At 48.0% G+C, this 18,710-nt stretch overlaps 1 protein-coding gene across 1 annotated transcript in view; it reads left to right on the plus strand.

Annotated features, from left to right (window-relative positions):
• The window catches only part of LOC146799892 (cytosolic phospholipase A2 gamma-like), a 556,810-nt gene that overhangs the window by 148,623 nt on the left and 389,477 nt on the right, over positions 1-18,710 (plus strand). The window lies entirely within an intron of this gene.

Genomic DNA, 18,710 nt, shown 5'->3' on the forward strand with positions numbered 1-18,710 from the left:
TACAAGGTAGACCATGATTGGTGATTATCAACATTGGGATTCCAATTGCGATCATCCTACTCTTTTTCGAATTGGGTACATCACATCTGTCATCAGGCAATTGGATTAGCACTTGCTGCAGATCCTTCCACAATACTTAACAATCAATGTCTCTATTTTATAGAGCACTTAACTCCACAATTTCTGATGTTGTTGTTCTTCACATTAGATATTGTCCACTGGTGTACAGGCATGTGGTCTAGGTGTCAGTGTCCATAGTTATCGTGGTAGGGCCTCCTGCGATGGCTTTGTTTCAGGGTTTCCATGGGCCCCTAGTATGTGTCTTCATGCATCTGCCAATGGGTACATCCTACAGCCACTATGTTCTTCTTGCTTTAATGCTATATATTTACTCTGTGCCCATTGGGATATGTCTCTCTTCCATCCCACAATATGTGGAAGCCAATCCGCTTTTCAGTGCATAGCTATCCACCTTTTCACTAGTGTTATTGCCTGTGTTAGAAATCGGAGGCTTGCTCTCCCTGTTATCTCAGTGTGTAAGCCCCAGTAAACAAACCTCAGGGTTGCAGGGTATTGCCTTGCCTAAGTGTTCAGCAGCCTCCTTCCATAATACAGCTATTGCCTCACACCCCCAAACCATGTGCATAAAGTTAGCTTCTATAACACATCTCTGACAGCTGCGCATGGTCCCAATGGTTTGTGTGAATCTCTTGGTTGTTAAATATGTTGTATGCAAATAATTAAATTGTATATATCGGATCCTTGCATTCCTTGACGACTTCCTTGCATTTATCCAGAGCCCTGTCCCATTACTTACCTGTGTTATTTATGGGTACCTGCTTCCCACTTGGCTCGCAGGGGGTGCCTGGGTTTTGTAAACATGTGTTGTAGTATTACATAACCCAAGAGGCAAGACTGCTCCCATTGTGAAGAGGAGTTGTAGTGGAGCACACTGGCTCCATATGTCCCCACATTTCTTCTACTATTCCTTTAAGTTTACCATAAAGGAGATAATGGGTGGCTGGGAGCTCTAGCTTGTATGCTATTATTGTACTAGTAAGAAAGTTCCCATTTTTGTAACACTCTCCTATGGGGAGTTCATCTAGCCCTTCCTATCTCTGTGGCATGGACACTGGGTCTTCAGGCCCTGTCAGTAATAGGTCTTTGAGTGGTTTTATAGGTGCATACAGCTTCACCTCCCTGGTTCTGACTACTTCTCTACCATCAATTGAATGTTATGGCTCCTATCTGAAGTAGTTTCTGCCCTCTCCTATTGCTGCTGAGCAGTAGCAGCAGAAGGTCCAGTGCCAGTGACCCACTCCTCATGGCCACTAGGTCTGTCAAGTTCCTACCCTCAATCATTTAGCTAACCATTATAGCTGGGCAGCTAGATAATGGACTTTGAAGTCTCCCTCCCTCTGTTAGTGACTTCAATACTTTCCAGGCCTACCCTATGTCTCCCTGTTCCCCATGCAAAGTTTTGGAGCTGTCTATCCAGATCTAGGAACCAGTCCGGCCTCACCCAGATCAGCAGTTATACAAAATACTGTAATAATCGGGGGGGGGGGTGTGTATGATAATTTTTCTTAGTGCCACTTGTTCAGTCAACGATAGTGGTGGGATCTTCCAAAACTCTATGCTTCCCTGTATGGTTCATCGCAGGGTATAGGTTACCCTCTCTCAGATCGTCATCAGTTTGGTACACTTGTGTTCCTAGGTATCAAAGTGCCATCCACTAGCTGATGCCCTTGATTGCCAGTCCAATGCTGTCTTCCAGGAAGGGTATTGTCTTATTCAGATCTTTCTGTCCAACTTGAAAGTATATTATCCTGTCCTCCACATAGCGGGAGGTGGAATGAGTGCCATCCACCAGTTCTGTTCCTCGCTGCGTGGGGTCCTTTCTAACCAACGCAGAAAATGGTTCCTCTACTAGTGCAACGGCGATGAGTGCTAATTGGCAGCATTGTCTTGTGCCCTGGAGAACTGCCTCTAGGTGTTGCCAGCTCAGCATATCGAACACCTTTTCCAAGTCTATTGAAGGTCATTGCTATCTTGCACTCTTCTGAGGTTTCTCTCAAAATATGAAAAAGTCTTTGGATATGTTTGGTGGTGCCAGGACGTCGGCATAGGTTGTAAACTTTTTCTGGTACTACATCCAGACTTGGTGTCCTACCTGTCGCCAACTCCTCCATTGCATTTTTTAATTCCCATACTTGGCCCAACTAACCTGTCCCTTTGTTCAGCTGTCACTTGTGTCAATCTACAGCGGGCTAATAATTCTGCAATTTCCCCGTCTTTTCCTACTGTTCTTTCTCATATAAGGTCTCATAATATCATAAAATACAGTTGGGAGGTCTTTGTACCGCCATATTCTTCTGTTATCTGCGTGATGGGGGTCTCCCCAAGATTCGTAACTGGTGAGCCTCCTTGTGTTGCCGTACTAGGTATGTTTTGAAATTCAGGCATCTGAGCCGTTCCACCTGGGTCACTTGTTTCTTCCCCTCAGCCCTCAACAGCGCCTTACTTTCATGGTGTGAGACTATTTCTCACTCTAGTTTTTGTAGGCTATACTGTGGGACAATCCGGTCTCTGTTCAGTGTTTTGTGATCCCCCTACTACCACCTCTATGCACTATCCCGTCACCACCACCTTAAAGGATTCCCACTTCACCCCAGGGGAAGAGGCTGTACCTTCATTTTCTGCAAAATAATCATTTAGAGCTTGGCATAGTTCCTCTCTAAATGCACCATTTTGCAACATTGCAGCCTGTAAGCACCATGTAGGCACTTGAATGTGAGACATACCCAACTGCACATGTACTATTAAGGAGTTGTGATCTGAGACTGTCCTACCGAAGTACTCCGCTTAGGTAACCCTGTCCAAGCGTACATGTAATTCATGTGGTGCTGAATAAAAGGAATACTTCAATGTCTGTGCATTACTGATCCACCATACATCTTTTTAAGTTTCAATCATGAAGCCATTTTGCAAATGCATGGGCCATTCTTGTCAATGGAGAAATAGTCTCCATCGCCTCTGTAGTTTTATTACTTGATGTGCTGTCAGGTGTCTTTTGGAAAAATATTATTTAAGCTTCCGGTCTCCTCAATTATGCTTGGACCTTGTATTGTTAAATTTCAGACCCCAAACCCGTACATTCCTTGCCAGGAATGTGTAGTTAGGTGTGGTCATATAGACTTATTGTGATTTGCTCCTCTGTCCCCCAGAGTCCTTGAGGTAGTGCCCAGTGGTGTTCCATTAGGCTGAGTGTGTATTTGCCCCTAGACTGCATGTGGTAATCACACAATTTAGTTTGACCAGTAGATTGTGGTTCGACAACTTTGATAAACTTCCCACAACTCCTAATCCCCAGGACCTTCTGCAACTTCTACCCATCCATGACAAATATTGGTCTAAAGCTACAAACTTGGATGACGTCTCTGCACTGGTTGTGGGATGTAGACTTCATACTTGTGGAATGTATGTCATTACATCACATACTAATACCACGCATGCCATTACAACGCGGGTATTACTACGCGATGTCAATGACACGCCATTACATCGCAAACGTTTACCACGACTATGCCTTTACCACACATGCCATTACAATGCAAAGGCATGCATGGTAAAGCTATACTCGTGGTTAAAGTTTGCAAGGTAAGTGACTACCCTACCCCTACACAACCCTTCACGACCCCCCCCAGTCCTCTCCCTACAGTAACACTACACTACCCTGCACGACCCCCCTACACTACCCTAAAACACTACACTACACAAACACTACAACACTACCCTAAACCCTAATGCACTACACTATACAAACACTACACTACCCTAAACCCTACAACACTACCCTAAAACACTACAACACTACACCTACACTACACCACTACCCTAAAACACTACACTAAACCCTAAAACACTGACACTACCCTAAAACACTACACTACACAACCACCCAAAAAATACACTAACACGTAAAACACAACCCCACACAACACAAACATTACAACACTACTTTGACACTACCCTAAACCCTACAAAAGTAACCCCCAAGCGCAAACTCGCTTACCTCTTTCCTTGTGGTTCCTCTCCAGCATTGCTGTCTCTGATCTCAGTTCCTGCTTCGAGGGGCGGTGAACGTCGTTGTGAGGAAACCGCCTCAGTTTCCTCACAACGACTTAGATAGCCATTACATTGGATGCGTTACTAAAGTGCATGCGATGTAATGGTATGCGTAGTAAACGCTACACGTGGTTACAGCGCATGCGTTGTAACACATGCGATGTATTGGCTACGCGTGGTAAAAACCACGTAGTAATGGCTGTTTCCCATACTTGTGTGCTCCTCTTGACCTGGCCTAGCTTAGCATTCAATACATCTTGCCTTGTGGCTCCTCCAGCAATCAATCAATCAATCAATCAATGACATTTATAGAGCGCACTACTCACCCGTAGGGTCTCAAGGCGCTTGGGGGGGGGGGGGGGGGGGTGCCGCTACTGCTCGAACAGCCAGGTCTTGAGCTTCTTCCTGAAAGAGAGATGGTCTTGGGTCAAGCGCAGGTCAGTCGGGAGGGAGTTCCAGGTCTTGGCGGCCAGGTAGGAGAAGGACCTTCCTCCTGTAGTCGCTCTTCGGATGCGGGGGACGGCGGCGAGGGCGTGGCTGGCTGATCGGAGGTGGCGTTCGGGAGCGTAGAAGTTGATTCGGTTGTTGAGGTAGCTCGGGCCTTGATCGTGTAGGGCTTTGTGTGCGTGGGTGAGGAGACGGAAGGTGATTCTTTTGACGGGGAGCCAGTGCAGGTTCCTCAGGTGTCCAGAGATGTGGCTGTTTCGTGGGATGTCGGGGATGAGTCTGGCTGAGGCGTTCTGGATCCGCTGGAGTCTCTTCTGGAGCTTGGCGGTGGTTCCGGCGTAGAGGGCGTTGCCGTAGTCCAGTCGGCTGGTGACGAGGGCCTGGGTGACTGTCTTCCTGGTCTCCGTGGGGATCCACCAGAAGATCTTCCGTAGCATGCGCAGGATGTTGAAGCATGACGAGGAGACGGCGTTGACTTGTCTGGTCATGGAGAGGGAGGAGTCCAGGATGAAGCCCAGGTTGCGTGCATGGTCCGTCGGTTTGGGTGCGGTGCCCAGGGCGGGGGGCCACCAGGAGTCGTCCCAGGCGGAGGGCGAGGGGCCCAAGATGAGGACCTCCGTCTTGTCTGAGTTCAGTTTCAGGCGGCTGGTCGTCATCCACTCGGCTACATCTTTCATCCCTTCGTGTAGGTTGGCTCTGGCGGCGGCGGGGTCGTTGGTCAGGGAGAGGATCAGCTGGGTGTCGTCAGCGTAGGAGATGATGTTGAGGTTGTGCTGGCGTGCGATGGCCGCGAGGGGGCTCATGTAGACGTTGAAGAGGGTGGGGCTCAGCGAGGATCCTTGAGGGACGCCGCAGATGACTTCGGTGGCCTCTGACTTGTACGGTGGTAGGCGGACTCTCTGTGTTCTTCCGTCGAGGAAGGAGACGATCCATTCCAGTGCCTTCTCCTGGATTCCGACATTGCTGAGGCGCTGCACTAGGGTGCGGTGGCAGACAGTGTCGAATGCCGCGGAGAGGTCTAGGAGGATGAGGGCCGCTGTTTCTCCGTTGTCCATCAGGGCCCGGATGTCGTCGGTGGCGGCGATGAGGGCGGTCTCGGTGCTGTGGTTGGCTCGGAAGCCAGACTGTGAGGGGTCGAGGGATCCATTCGTCTCGAGGAAGGCGGCAAGCTGTCTGTTGACGGTCTTTTCGATGACTTTTGCAGGAAACGGGAGGAGTGAGATGGGGCGGTAGTTCTTGAGTTCGGTGGGGTCCGCTGTAGGTTTCTTGAGTAGAGCGCTGAGTTCGGCGTGCTTCCAGCTCTCAGGGAAGGTGGCGGTGTTGAAGGAGGTGTTGATAATGTCCCGCAGGTGGGGTGCGATGACAGCGTCGGCCTTGTTGAAGACGTGGTGAGGGCAGGGGTCGGTCGGAGATCCGGAGTGGACGGAGTTCATCGTGCAGATGGTGTCTTCGGTGGTGGTCGGAGTCCAGGCGCGGAGGGTGGTGGTGGGCGGCGTTGCTGTGGTCGTGGCGTGCGTCGGTTGAATGCTGAAGCTGTTGTGTATGTCTGCGATCTTGTTGTGGAAGTAGGAGGCGAGGGAGTTGCAGAGGTCTTGCGATGGGGTGATGTCGTTGTTTCCGGCGTTGGGGTTGGAGAGCTCTTTCACGATGTTGAAGAGTTCCTTGCCGTTGTGTGCGTTGTTGTCCAGCCGGTCCTTGAATGCAGTTTTCTTGGCGGCGCGGATCAGTTGGTGGTGCTTCCGGGTGGCAAGCTTGAGAGTGGTCATGTTGTCCGGTGTTGGTTCCTTTCTCCAGGCTTTCTCGAGGGCTCGGCAATTCGTCTTGGAGCTCTTGAGTTCGTCGGTGAACAATGGGGCCTTCTTGCCGCCGGGTCTGCTGGGCGGGGTCCTCAGTGGGGCGAGTTCGTCCGCGCAGTTGCTGATCCACTTCGTGAGGTTGTCGGCGGCCTGGCTGGGGTTCGCTGAGCTGGCAGGAGGGTGCTGGCTCAGGGAAGCGGCGAGCTGGTCGGCTGTAATCTTGTTCCAGCTTCTTCGGGCAGCCTGTTGCTGGTGGTTGTGGATCGTCGTTCTTTTGAAGGTGAAGTGGACGCAGCTGTGGTCCGTCCAGTGGAGTCCTGTGCGCGTGGCTGAAGGTGATGTCTTTGCTGGATGAGAAGACGGCGTCGAGTGTGTGTCCGGCGAGGTGGGTGGGGGTGGACACCAGCTGCTTGAGTCCGAGGTTGGCGAGGTTGTCGAGCAGGGTGGAGGTGTTGCGGTCGTTGTTGTTCTCCAGGTGGAAGTTGAGGTCCCCCAGGAGGATGTAGTCGGCGGAGCGGAGGGCATGCGGGCTGATGAAGTCGGCGATGTCCTCGCTGAATTGTGTGCGTGGTCCCGGGGGTCGGTAGATCAGGGTGCCTCTGAGGGTGGTCTTCGGGTCGGTGTGGATCTGGAAGTGCAGGTGTTCGGCGCTTGTCAGGGTGTCGTCGGTGTCGGTCGTGATGCGGATGGTGTTCCTGTGGATGACGGCGATGCCTCCTCCCATCTGGCTGGCGGAGCGGTCCCTCCGGGTGATCTTGTATCCCTCTGGGATGGCGATGGCGATGTCGGGCGCAGAAGAGGCGTTCATCCATGTTTCCGTGAGGAAGGCGACGTCAGGAGCTGTGGTGTCGAGGAGGTTCCAGAGTTCAATGGCGTGTCTGTGGACGGAGCGGGTGTTGAGCAGGATGCACTTGAGGTGGTTGCTGCTGGTGTTCGGCTTGGCGGGTGCTGGAGTAGGGCAGGTCCGAATGCAGGTGAACTTGCAGGCGTGGCAGCTGAAGGGTCCGTGGGTGCGTCGTGGGGTGGCTCGGTGGCAACCTGGGATTCGGCCGGAGTTGAGAGCGATGAGGGTGGTGGCGGTGTACATCAAGCGGGTGGGCAGGAGTCCTCGAGGGCCAGGGGTCCTGGCACTGGGCGCGGTCCAGGCGCGGACGGGCGCAGACGGGCTTACCTTTGGCGCGCCTTCGGCGCGCCCGCTGCGTGTTCGCACGGTCGCCATATATGGCGAAGTGCGAGGGGGGGCGGAGCAGCTGGGAGGCGGGAGCGGGGAGGGTACAGAATGAAGAAAGGGGCGGGGTTTAGCGGCGGTGGCGGGGAGCGGGGAGGGAGGAGACGGGTCGAACAAGGACAACAGGCAAGCAGGCAAAAAAGGGGGAAAAGGAAAACAATTTACAATATACAGCAAGTACAATTAGAGACACAATTCAGCAGAAACAGTGGCGCAAGGCAGGATAGAGAGCACAGACCACGCTGCTCGAGGCAGGGGGCGTGGTCTCACGGCGGCAGCCGGAGCACAGAGGCAGGTAGTTGGGGGGCACACGCAGCAGCTGGTGGCCGTGCGGCGCGGGGGGTGTCCTAAACTAGGTCACACTCACCTGCGTCGCACGGTCGCCATTTATGGCCAAGTGCGAGGGGGGGCGGAGCAGCTGGGAGGCGGGAGCGGGGAGGGTACAGAATGAAGAAAGGGGCGGGGTTTAGCGGCGGTGGCGGGAAGCGGGAGCGGGGAGGGAGGAGACGGGTCGAACAAGGACAACAGGCAAGCAGGCAAAAAAGGGGGAAAAGGAAAACAATTTACAATATACAGCAAGTACAATTAGAGACACAATTCAGCAGAAACATTGGCGCAAGGCAGGATAGAGAGCACAGACCACGCTGCTCGAGGCAGGGGGCGTGGTCTCGCGGCGGCAGCCGGAGCACAGAGGCAGGTAGTTGGGGGGCACACGCAGCAGCTGGTGGCCGTGCGGCGCGGGGGGTGTCCTAAACTAGGTCACACTCACCTGCGTCGCACGGTCGCCATTTATGGCCAAGTGCGAGGGGGGGCTGAGCAGCTGGGAGGCGGGAGCGGGGAGGGTACAGAATGAAGAAAGGGGCGGGGTTTAGCGGCGGTGGCGGGAAGCGGGAGCGGGGAGGGAGGAGACGGGTCGAACAAGGACAACAGGCAAGCAGGCAAAAAAGGGGGAAAAGGAAAACAATTTACAATATACAGCAAGTACAATTAGAGACACAATTCAGCAGAAACAGTGGCGCAAGGCAGGATAGAGAGCACAGACCACGCTGCTCGAGGCAGGGGGCGTGGTCTCGCAGCGGCAGCCGGAGCACAGAGGCAGGTAGTTGGGGGGCATGAGGAAATATGAATTTTTATGGTCAATTGTGTCCCCTATCTAGACCCCAACGGCTCCATGTACATGCTACAAGTACATGTATGTTCCCTCCACTTCAAGCTATGAAGACGCAAATACAATTGTGTCCAACGTTAATATGTACTCTTTCATATCTGCCACGAATGGGCCAGATATTCCGTTCCTAAGTATGCCTTGCCACCGTCTTTATATGGTATACTTTTCACGTTTTCCAGCTCTGGCAAGGTAGGCCCTGAATTCTGCCATCGAGCTTTTTCCTGCTTCTGCCTCTGAATGCTCCAGCCTGGACCTGCATCTGTATCCATGAACTTTGTCTTACTTCCTGCGCGGCTAACGGTGCCTAGCCCGGCCTGTTGCCTGCCAAAACTGTATTCAGCCTTCAAGTTATCTGTTCCGCTCCTCAAGAAATGCATTCCTGTCTAAGTAGCTTAGGTAAACATCCCTCTAGCTGCAGAGCAAAGGGCCCGGCCTTACTGCCTCCGTGCAAGTAATTCATGACTCTCGTTACCATGGTAGGCCCATGCCCCCTCGCATCTTATGTAGACACTTAGACGCTTGTACACGCACTAGCAGTCAGTATAGAATAGGATCTGTCCGAGAAGACCTTTCCTTCCAGATAATATAGTTCCTTAAACACAAGATATTAGATATGATTTAGGACTAGGTTGTCCTGACACCCCAGACTTCTGTCTCCTCATGTAGGGCTAAATGTCAAGTTCCCTTCACCCTCTAGTTACACGTCAATCACACGTCATGCGGCTGCGCGCGCATCTCTGCCATGTATTTTTGCTGACTTTGCAGGATTCTCTTATGGATCCACCCATTTGTGTCACCATCATAATGACGTTTTTAGTATACGCCTCTATGCACGCCTATTGTAACGCCTTTTCCATTACGTACGTGTATTCTTATCAGCTGTTACGCCTCCTGCATCTGTCTTTACTGTAATGCATTACTATATATGCCATAACCTGTCAATAATGTATTGCTGATCCCTTCCTGAACCTTCGTGGTGACGGAACTCGATTGCCTGGTTCGAACCATCATTCCTTTGTAAGGAATAAATTCCCTATTATACCCTCGAATACCACGGATTCTGCCTCTTATTTTTACTGAGTTATTCGTATTGTATTTTACCGCATAAATTAAGTCTAGGTAATTTAAATTTACCACATAATTGGCGCCCGAACAGGGACACCTCTCACACCCCACGCGCCGGAGGTGCGTTGCAGACCCGGTCTCCTGCCACAGCCGGACGGACAATTACGCGTACCCGCAGGATTTCCTGTATCTCCCTCAGGCCAACGGGGGCGACTGAGGCTGCGATCAACACCCAGACGAGGCGGTGAGGAGTGCGGAGAATCCCGACCAGAGCCTAGCTGAGAGAGCAAGATCCGAGGTATACAGAGGCCCACCAGATTCCGAAGTTCCGAAGTATCTAAGTCACGAGTCGAGAGTCCAGTCCAGTTTGGTCTAGTCCAGTCCAGACTTCCGAGGCCTTCCGTTCCGTGCTTCCCAGTGAGTACCGTTGCTGGGGACGCATCTAGACGTGCACATTAGTTTGTGCCGGTCAAGACGGGTCTGGGTACACAGACCTGGTCTGCACTGTTTTAGCAGTGTATCTGTACTGTTTAGCAGTACATACAGTATATTTAGTATTATGCAGTTAACTAGTTTTATTCTAATTATTATTGTTCGTTCTAAAATGTTTTGATATGTTTTAAATGTCGTGGTATGAGTGATTGTTCGATCTTCATTATTGTGTTTATTGTAATTATTGTGTTCAAAAACCGAGTAAGAATTAAGTAACAAGGTTCAAGATGCCGTTATTTTCAAAATTAAGACAGATAAAAACTAGAAAAGGGATACTCGAGGAAGCTGTTCCCATCCCACCTAGGGACACTCCAGGGTACTTTATGTACCATAAACATGGCCTAGATGCCGTATTATATCTTGATCTATGGGTGGACTACACCAAGGACTTAGCAGAGAGTCAGAGATGGCCCGCTGCTGGAACATGGGATGCAGATTGCATCATGAGAATAGAAGAAGCGTTATGGAAAAAGAAAGCCAGACAGTCACAGAAAGATGCCATTGAACTATGGCGTAAAGAATCGCATAGGCGCACAGAGAAAGCGCTCAGAAAGGAAGAGAAAAGTAGGGACGATTCAGAAAAGGCCCGAGAAAACATATTAATTGACGAAGGTACCCGAGTAAAAACAGAACAAGTAGACAGACAACGAAACACTCTTATGAATGGTATGTATCCTCTTCTGGCCGAGGGTTTGCCTAAGGCCACTTTGGAGGTACCAAAAGATCTGCCACCTCCGTTACTCCCGATTAAAGTACATCCCAAGACCGCAAAAGACATTTTCCTTTCTTCCTATTTAGACGATGCAGCCCCTGAATATGCTAATGGTGCGCAGCCACGCACACCACCCGTTAACGACGCTCAACCCCAAAATCAGCTGCACTCACCTCCGCAGCAACAAACTCCTACCCAAGTTCTAACCATTCCATCTGTTTCTACAGTCCTTCCTGCACCCACACTCTCTACCCTACACCCAACAAATCCTTTTGGACTTGGCACCTCAGGGGGTGCGACAGGAGGTTTTTCCACGCCACCGCCAACAACTAGATTGACTTATAGGGATTTAGCATACCAACGTACACCCCAAAGAATATCAGACAATATATTAAATGAGCCTCTTTCAGATTGTAGATATGATCCAGTGCCAGGAAAACACGACAGAATGTTGCTATCTTCAGTACGTTTGCGACGAGCTGCAAACTATTTAATGACGTTACCAGGAATGGTTGAACATCTAGACAAAATATATCGCTTTATCCAAACAGGGCAAGGTCCTGAAAGTATTGCCGAAGCCATGGAATACCAGAAAGTAGACATACAAAAATTATTGTTACGCTTTTTCATAAACTTTTTGATCAGAAATAGAGATAGGCCTGAGGTAGATTCGGAGGAAATGCAAGCACTTACCAAATGGGGTCAGAATATAACAGACGGGAGACATGATAAACAGAAGTGTATAGAAGCCATGTGCCGAAGGATCAGAAAGGAAGTAGAACGAATACATGAAAGCAGAGTAGAAGCAGATAAAACTGAATCAGAGGAAGAGGAGGAGGAACAGTCAGAAATGAACACAGGACAATTTGAATTACCAGCTAAACAAATGATAGCTTATGTAGGAAAAGGAAGATCTTTTAATAAAACAATACGTCCGATACGTCCAGAATGTAACAGAATTTTTCAAACAGTTATTACAAATCCAAGGACCCCTGAACACTTATTCCAGGCTACTGATAAATCACTTCGAGAACGAAGGGGGTACCATGTGCTCGATTCTATGGATGAACAAGAATTAGCCAGGTCAGCAGTACAATGGGCTGACAGCTCTGAAAAATACAGTGATGATGCGCTAGCACACACGTTTCTGAATCTAGCCCCAGACGAACAGCGTTTAGCTAGTATATACATGATACAACATCTCCTTATATTATATAAAGGCCAACACTCCGATCCTGGTCCCCTACCTGATATATTGATAGAACTACTACTGAATAAATGGAGAGGTTTAGGTACCGATCTAATCAAAGTAATTCTAGAATACAGACATAGATATAGTGCCTTTTTGTGTCCAGAACATGATCCAGCTCCTTCCATGGAGAGAAAAACGTATTATATAGACAGACAGAATCCCTTACGCGAAGTACACCCAGTAAGAAATGATGACAATACGTTTAGACGCGTGTTTGTGTACACGCCCATAACCAAAATAGAACTATTGGAAATGAAAAAATTAGTGCCCAGCCATGACAAAGATCCAGCAGGTTTTCACCGTGAACTAAAGGACATGTTACTCATGGGTGATTATACCTATCCTGACATTATGAAAATATTGAAAGTATTGTTGCCTGCCGGTATTTATGAGAAACTCAAGGAAAAAGAATGGGAGGTGGGAGACCAAAAGATTGATTGGACCGCATTAGAAACTGAAGAAAATAACCGAACTGCAGGCGTAGGGCTTGGGGACAAAACAAAAGCATTGCCAGGTTTATTAGTACAAGTATTGCCACGTTTGTTAACTACGAAAAAGGAAGATTGGGGAGCAATCTCAGCTTGTAAACAGAAACCCGATGAAGACACTAGTGATTTTTATTCCCGATTTGAAAAATGTTTTGGTATTAATAGCGGCCTAAAAGCAAATAGCGAGTCATATCCACACCTTTTTGTAACAAAACTAGTCGAATTCCCTGCCACAGGTTAAAAACAGAGTATTGAAAGTTGAGAGCACTTGGCAAGCTAACACTCCTTCACAAATGTTACAAATGTTACAGTATCACCAGAATAGAATTAGAGAAGAACAAGAACATGAACAAAGACGTATGAAAGACACGAAAATGAAAATGCTTGTCGCTCAGTCAGTTCCAGCTGACGGTCATAAAAAGGGTGCGACACAGTCCAGTAATTCAGCGGTACCCGTTAAAGGGACATGCAACTATTGTAAACAGCCAGGTCATTATATAAACGATTGTGCAGTTCTGAAACATAATATCTCCACGGGTAAAACCAAGGAGAGACCACGTCCGCCTAGACAGGATCAGATCCAACAACAAGTACCTCAGAATATACAGCCTATGCAAGCTGCACAACAGACCGTACCACAACAACAGCCACAGCCTATTGCTGCAACACAGAACACGACACAACAGATGTACCAGTATGCACAAAATGACTATCCAGAGTATCAGCGTTACACATGAAATAGCCTAGAGAGGGAAGTTGGCTTACCCCTTATTGAGGTTCCTGTAGATCAAGAGGGTCCTTATGTACAGAGTCAAGTATTAGGGAAAGACAGAAAGTTTCTACTTGATACAGGGGCAAGCAGAACAACTATAAGTCACGATGAAGTTCCAGGGGCACCCCTCTCAGGCTCACAAAATATTTCCCTTGGTTTTTCAGGAAAGCCTACTATTAACGAAGTATCGCAACCACTTGCATTTACAGTCGGTCCATTGACACGGACTACAGATCTATTGCTTACGAAATCATGCCCAGAAAACTTGTTAGGTATAAAAACATTGAAAGCTCTAGGAGCTATAATATGTTGTTCTCCGGACGGAGTACGACTATTTTTGCGTGACTTTAAAGGTCACTACGTGTCTAGAGACATGGATCACAGGTTACAGAATCTACCTGCACATTTATGGGCACAAGGCCCCACTGATGTAGGTTGTATGCACATTACACCATATCGAGTCACACTCAAAACAGGAGTGGTACTACCACGAATGCGACAATACAAATTACCGCCAGATGCTGTAGTGGCTTTACTGCAAATCATTGACGAGCTCATTACACAAGGAGTGGTTGTAGAAACCGACTCCAATGTATGTAATTCTCCGATTATTCCGATTCTTAAACGAACTGATCCAAAAGCACCCCCAGTATATCGATTAGTTATTGATCTGCGCGAATTGAACAAATGCATTGTACCACAATACCCCGTGGTCCCAGATATCTCTTCATTATTGACAGCTATTGATTCAGAGGCGACGTTCTTTACTGTAATTGACCTCAAGAACGCCTTCTTCAGCGTCCCAATCGATCCGGAAAGCCAATATTTGTTCGGATTCAGTTTAAATGGACGAAGTTTTAAATTCGCACGCGCACCTCAAGGATTTACAGAAAGTCCTAGCATCTACAGCCAAGCACTAAAAAGACAACTTGACAGTATCCACATGCCTGTTAACACTGCACTGCTTCAGTATGTCGATGATCTGCTGATCACCGCCCGAAGCGAACCCGAATGTGAAAAAGCATCACTGACGGTTTTACATTTCCTAGCCGACAAGGGGCACAAGGTGTCCCCTTCAAAGCTGCAATTTTGTGCCCAGCAAGTTGTGTACCTAGGGCACTTGCTGTCCAAATGGGGGAGACAGCTCACACCTGACCGCATCCAGTTAATTGTAAACATGCCACCACCCAAGACACAAAAGGAGGTATGGGCCTTCATAGGCCTCACTTCGTACTGCAGGCAGTGGATTCCCCAATATGCATTTCTAGCAAAACCACTCATTCAGTTGACAACCCAGGAGGCAGCGACATCGACTGTCCTCCCTTGGACTCCAGAACATACACAAGCTTTTGAGGACTTAAAGAAAGCTTTATGCCAAGCACCTGTCTTAGCGACACCATGTTACAGTAAGCCTTTTACACTCTTTGTTACAGAACGTGAAGGTACTGCCTTGTCAGTACTCACGCAGGAACAAGCAGGATCACACAAGCCATGTGCTTACTTTTCTAGCACGTTAGATCCCGTAGCTCAAGCTCTTCCTGCGTGTCTGAAATCAGTTGCAGCGACAGCTTTAGCAATCAGACAAAGCAATTCCATAGTATTAGGACATCAATTGACGGTACAGGTACCTCACGCAGTAGAGGTTCTCTTGAACCGGACACAGACACAACACTTGACTATAGCACGACTGACAGGTTACGAACTCACACTGTTTCAGCCACACATAGAAATCAGACGTTGTAGTACATTAAATCCTGCCACACTTTTGCCATTAAGTGGAACAGACCCACTGGCACATGATTGTATTGAAGTCATTACTATTACGACAAAACCCAGACAAGACTTGACAGATGTCCCATTGCCAGACCCAGACCTGACACTTTATGTAGATGGTTCATGTATGAGAACAAGTACAGGAAAGTTAGTGGCCGCTTATGCAGTCACGACAGACACCGAAGTCATTGAAACAAATTGTATTGACACATTATCAGCTCAAGCAGCAGAGCTTATTGCTCTGACACAAGCCTGTATTCAAGCCAAGAATAGAAAAGTTAACATATACACAGATTCACGTTATGCATTCGGAGTTGTACACGACTTCGGAGTCCTTTGGTGAGAGAGAGGTTATTTGACTTCTCACGGTGCCAACATTCAACACGGTCCCCTCATTCAAGCTTTATTAGATGCAATACATCTACCTACTTCAATATCTATCATGAAGTGCAAAGCCCATACGAAAGTCACCGATATTATTTCCCAGGGTAACGACCTAGCAGACCGAACAGCTAAGCAAACAGCACAGAATCAGACTCATGCAACTGACTTGACAAAGACAATAGTTCCGACGCCGACACACTGCATGACAGTTAAGGATCCCGCTCTTGATATAATTGACATACAGACACATGCTACACCAGAGGAAATAAAGAAATGGACTGAATTAGGAGGGATCCAAACCGATCAGGGATGGATGACGAAGGGAAAATCTATATGGTTTCTCCCCGACTCAATGGTTCAAGTTATTATTAACACAATACATAGTCCAGCACATCTAGGAGAAAAAGCTATGTTAGACAGTATTCAACACATTTGGTTCAACAAACACTTACGAGCTGCAGCCAAACAGAAAGTCCGAACTTGTATGATTTGTTGCCAGTTCAATCCAGGTAAAGGCGTACCTGTAGAGCAGGGTGGATTTCAACCTCCCGATCACCCTTTTGAAGTCCTCCAGATGGATTATATCCAGATGGAACGATGTCGAGGATTCAAATATGTCCTCGTAGTTGTATGCGCTCTTTCCCGTTGGACAGAGGCGTATCCCGTTTCAGATTACACTGCCCCGACTACTGCCAAACAATTAGTTCGTGAATTCTTCCCACGGTATGGTTTGCCCCGTATCGTGTACTCAGATAATGGCCAGCCGTTCTCATCCGAGCTAATGAAACACATTTCACTCTTGTTAGGCTATCAATGGAAATTCCACTGTGTCCGACATCCCGAGGCAGCAGGTCTCGTGGAACGTCATAATCAGACCCTGAAAATACGACTTTCTAAAATCTGTAGAGAAAAAGGTGTCGACTGGATAGTAGCCTTACCGGTTGCACTATTTTACATGAGAATGGTAGCACATTCTCGCACAGGGCTATCCCCGTACGAGGTGGTCTTCGGTAGGCCACCAAATATGTGGGGGACGCCTATACCTCGTAAAATAACTGATGTTGATTGTAATATGCTGACAGATTACCTTGCTTCCTTGATGTCTGCACTACAATCTTGCCGTTCACAGGTAGCTGCAGCCTTTCCCGACAACACCGAGGTAAAGCCCCATGAAGTGGTTCCTGGGGATCTCGTTTTCGTCAGAAACTTCGACAGGAGGAGCCCGTTGGAGCCTCGCTGGCTACAACCAAAGCTGGTTCTTCTAACGACGAGGACAGCAGTGAAGGTCGAGGGTCGCAAGGGTTGGTTACACTCGAATCATATCAAGAAATTTCATGGACTACCATCCGATCTGAACTTTCAGCCCTGCCCCCTTCCAGAGACTGATTCAAAGCTCCCCCTGGTTGAAAGGACCGAATCTCAAAACTATAAACTGAAACTAAGGTCTAGCAAGTCAGACAATTCGATTGTTTAAGTCCTCTCCAAGGTGAATCGGTTGAATTAAGTCTTTGACATGTATCCTCTAGACCGAATGAGAGAGAGAAATAGACAGAAACAGCTCAAGAAACATGCATACTGTAAATCACTTCATAGCCACTGTATAGTGACATTGTTGATTATGTTTTTCCTAAGTCTTTTTATTATTGCTGCAAGTATACTGTTACACATGTACTATCCTATTTTCAAGCGTGCTTATAATGTTACAGCCGAACATTCTTTTAGTGAACTACCTCCACATGAGTTGTCCTATAGATTTGCGCTGCGCAACAACACATTTATTAGTATGTTACACCATTTCCATCAGACCAGCAATGCTACAAATTGTTGGATATGTGGCCGACTCCCTCCCTATCAGAAATACAAAGGAGTTCTGCCTCTCTTTCCGTATCCGTTCACACACAATGGTTCCTGTGGAGCATGGTTTAGTTTGATTAACTCTTTAGATTCAAACACTGTAGTTTACCAGAGCAACTGGGTATGGGGAAACCTGAACTTAGTTTTGCTTAAAGCCTGTTATCCTAACAAGGAGGGACTTCCCAAAAGAACAGGAACCGACCTAGAAAATGAAGTATATGGATTAGGTAATTGTACACTTAACCTCATGATTCTAAATGTTGAATCTGAAGCTACACTAGTCTTGCCTGCTATGTCCGTATTACCAGTAAAAGGTGAATTATGTGTAAGAAAGAATGGTTCAGTACACCTGGGTCATAGTAAATGTACTACTGTGATCGAATTCAGTGATAAAGGCAAGTCTACATTTAGAGCTTCCCGTCACTCCTACTTCATCTGTGGTCACACCGCATATATACGCCTACCCCTAGATTGGGATGGTACCTGTTACATTGCATTCCTTCTGCCACCTGTTTTCCTAGCCCCTCCTGATTATCATAGAAATACCAATCTAGTACACCATAGACCCCAGAGAGATATCCCGATTGTTGACTACACCGAAACAGCATGGGAACAATATACAGACTTCAATAAAGGTCTCTTTCCTTACATAGGTGTTGTCTCAAACAGTAAACTGATACGTAGATTAACCAGAACCCTTGAAGCAGTAGTGAATGAAACTACCTCTGCCCTAGGCAACTTAACAGAGGAGCAGTCTGCGATGCGGATTGTTGTTCTTCAAAATCGTCTTGTCCTTGACGTCATCCTAGCAGATAGGGGCGGAGCTTGTAGGGTCATCGGATCAAGTTGCTGTGTTTTCATCCCAGAAAACGCGCCATCCGTATATAAAGCCATAACTCGTCTTCACAAGATTGCAAACCAGATACATCAGAATGCAGGCACTTGGACATGGTCCGGTTGGTTCTGGAGCGTGTTGTCAGCCTGGGGATGGAAAGTTCTATCCTTCCTAGGTATTGGCCTTCTCATAGTATTCAGTTGCTGCCTATGTCTACAATGTGGACCAGCGATTTGCGGCCTGTGTGCCACATCGTGTATTCCACGTTCAAGTTTTCGTTCAAGATCCCGGAAGAAGAAAGAAGAGCAAATGATGT

Source organism: Triturus cristatus, chromosome 8 (genome assembly GCF_964204655.1).
Source record: "Triturus cristatus chromosome 8, aTriCri1.1, whole genome shotgun sequence".
In the NCBI taxonomy this organism is placed as follows: domain Eukaryota; kingdom Metazoa; phylum Chordata; class Amphibia; order Caudata; family Salamandridae; genus Triturus; species Triturus cristatus.